Genomic DNA, 3,071 nt, shown 5'->3' on the forward strand with positions numbered 1-3,071 from the left:
TCACTTGTATTTTTCTAATTCTTAGTTAACAAATGAAACAAAGGAATTAACTAATTAATTGCACTAGTTAAAGTTTTTTTTAAAAAAAAGCTTTACTGATTTAAAATGATAGACATGATTCAAAAGAGAAGATTAAGAAACAGGGTGTTTCAAAAATTGTCGAAAAAATAAGAGACCCGAGGAAAGAAAAAAAAATGAAAGTTAGAAAGAGAAAATTGTTGAGCAATGATGGTTGTTAAAATATGTTTCCACTAATTCCCTACACATCCATCGTACATATAAGATCACTATCCTTTATCCGACCATATGTTCAATAATGATTTTTCTTAAAATTTGTTTAATCGTTAATATTGATATATCCCATACCCTAACATTAGTATGCAAATGAAATCACGTAATTAACAAAAGACAACAGAGCGGAAGAAATGAGCGTACACAAGTGAAATTATATCATAAAAAAAAAAAAAAAAAAAAGAAACCCAAGAAACATCATGGAACAAAATCTTGTATAATTTCTTACTATATTAAGATCCTAATTTTCAATGCTTATACTTAACAACGGGGAAGAAAACCACAATTGTCTGGGTTTCATGCATGTCAATAGAGCACATGGGTTACTCTTTCCATTACTTCCCCGCACATCCATCAGTCATATAGGATCACTATTCTTCATTCATCTATAGTGACGATCTTTACTAAAATCTGATTTATTATTAATATTGATATCACACACTGAAACATTGGTATGCAAATGAAAATTATATAAATAACCAAATACTAGAAACATAATGGAACAAAATGTATAATTTATTACTATATTCACTTTATTCTTCTAAAGATCCTAATTAAAATTTAAAATAAACAAAATGTGTTTATATAACGAGGATGCTGTAATTTTTCTAAAAATAAGATTATTGATGATATTCATATATCGCACGCATTCAAAAGCATTGATATACGGAAAAAACATCTACATAAAACTTGTTTCCACCAAGCTAAGAAAAAACAGAAAGAAAAAAAAATCAAACCATCTAATTATCCTTATAAGACGATGAACAAAGCAAAACTAAGCAGACAATGTACATAAGAATCATCTGGATCTGGTTGAACCCTTGTTTAGCAGCAAGCATGAGAGAAATACCACATATCAATAGGATCACACCGGCCAATAATGTTGCGATAACCCAAAGGGAATGGAATCCTAGTGGGATAAATGGTTTGTTGAGATATGGTTTGCTGAAGTTTAATGACAACAAGCATGAACAATATCCTAAGGTAGCTAACCAAGATGCACATGCACCCATGATGTTTGATGTTCTTCTTTCCTCTCCAAAACTAGTGGGAATTTGCTCCCCTGATGTATCTTCATTCACCTGCCAGACACAGAACAAGTTCCCTAAGGATACACTAAAAACAAACATTATTCTTTTAACCGGTAAAGAAATTAACCTAGGCTAATGTAGATAAACAATCAACATGAGTGCCCCACCTCATCTTTCTAAACGATTCTAAATAAACAATCCAGTTTCACAGATATCCCATTCTCTAATAAAATAGAAACACAAGAAATTTAACCAAATACAAAGATGAAAGCTTAACATGTCGGTTTTCATATTTAAGAACCTAAACAGAAATAAGAACCATATCAATTTAGTGCGTGCTTATTTTACTATCGAACCAAACATGCTATTAGTGAAAGACAACACATCCATGTCTTATAGAGTGCAATAACCAACAAAATTGAGTGACAAGTGTGTGTTTATGAAGAACATTACCATATTAAGAAACGAGTATTATCTTAGATAGAAAAAGGATCAGCACTAAGCACAAGAGCAACAATGAGACTAAGGTTTTATATTTACATTCTGAACCTAAATGCCTAATGTGTTATCTTAGGGTATAGGGTAACTTATCTCCCACGCTGAAAAAGAAACCCTGAGTATAAAATTATAAATACAAGATCACATCACACAGCAAATTAATCTAAACTTATTATTCAGTTACCATCATCGTAACAAATAAAATATTTAAATTAAATTTAAATTTAAAATACTAAAAATATGAAATCAAAAAATTAAAATAAAGATACCTATTAGATTACGATTTCAAAATTTAAAAAGATTTTATTTATAAAATATTTTGTGATATTCGATTAAATTTTTTTTTATGATATTTAATCAAGTTGTATAATTAGATTTTTTTTTAAAATCATTTAAAAATTTAGTGGTATATTCAATTCTTATTTATAAATTATTTTTTTTATAATTTTCAAACATATTAAAAAAAGTTGTGCAGATGATGAGAATTAAATTCTCTTGACTAAATTACAAAATTTGAATTAAACTATCCGTATCAAACCACACAATTCTAGCTTATTCAGCGATCAACATCGTAACAAATAAAATATTTAAATTTGAAATACTAAAAATATGAAGTGAAAAGATTAAAATAAAGATTTGTATTAGATTACGATTTCGATTTCAAAATTTTAAAAGATTTATTTTATTAAAATATTTTATGATATTTAATTAATATTTTTTATGGTATTTAATCAAGATGTATATTAGGATTTTTTTAAAATCATGTACAAATATAGTGGTATATTCAATTCTGATTTATAATTATTTTGTATAATTTTCAAATATATTAAAAAACAAGTGTGCATATTGTGAGAATTAAATTCTCTTGATTAAATTAAGAAATTTGAATTAAACTATCTGATAAAAAAATTATAAACTTTCTAATAAATTTTATGATAGACACTATTTTTAAAAAAAAATTTAATATTTTTAGTCTTCAATTATATTTTAGTTCATTTTTTAACTTTATGATAGACATCATTTTTAATATTTTAGTTTCTAATTATATTGGATACTTTAGAATTTTTCTATAAAAAAAAAAAAAGTTCATCTTTTCATCAACTTTATGATAGACACCATTTTTAATATTTTAATACTCATTAACTTCCGTTGAGTTCATTTTTATAAACACCATTTCTAATATTTTAGTTTTCAATATTATATCCAGTACCTTAGAATTTTTCTAGAGAAAAAAGTTTCACTTCTCATCAA

General features: G+C 26.1%; 1 long non-coding RNA gene across 1 annotated transcript; it reads right to left on the reverse strand.

The window, feature by feature from the left end:
• Nucleotides 1–889: 889 nt before the first annotated feature.
• Nucleotides 890–3,071, reverse strand: LOC145956533 (uncharacterized). Its single transcript, XR_014432786.1, has 2 exons — nucleotides 1,776–3,071; nucleotides 890–1,373 (listed from the first exon to the last, which is right to left on the reverse strand). It is a non-coding gene; the product is annotated as an uncharacterized LOC145956533 (long non-coding RNA).

This window comes from Cajanus cajan, chromosome 3, assembly GCF_000230855.2.
Source record: "Cajanus cajan strain Asha chromosome 3, NIPB_CcT2T_4, whole genome shotgun sequence".
NCBI classification, from domain to species: Eukaryota; Viridiplantae; Streptophyta; class Magnoliopsida; order Fabales; family Fabaceae; genus Cajanus; species Cajanus cajan.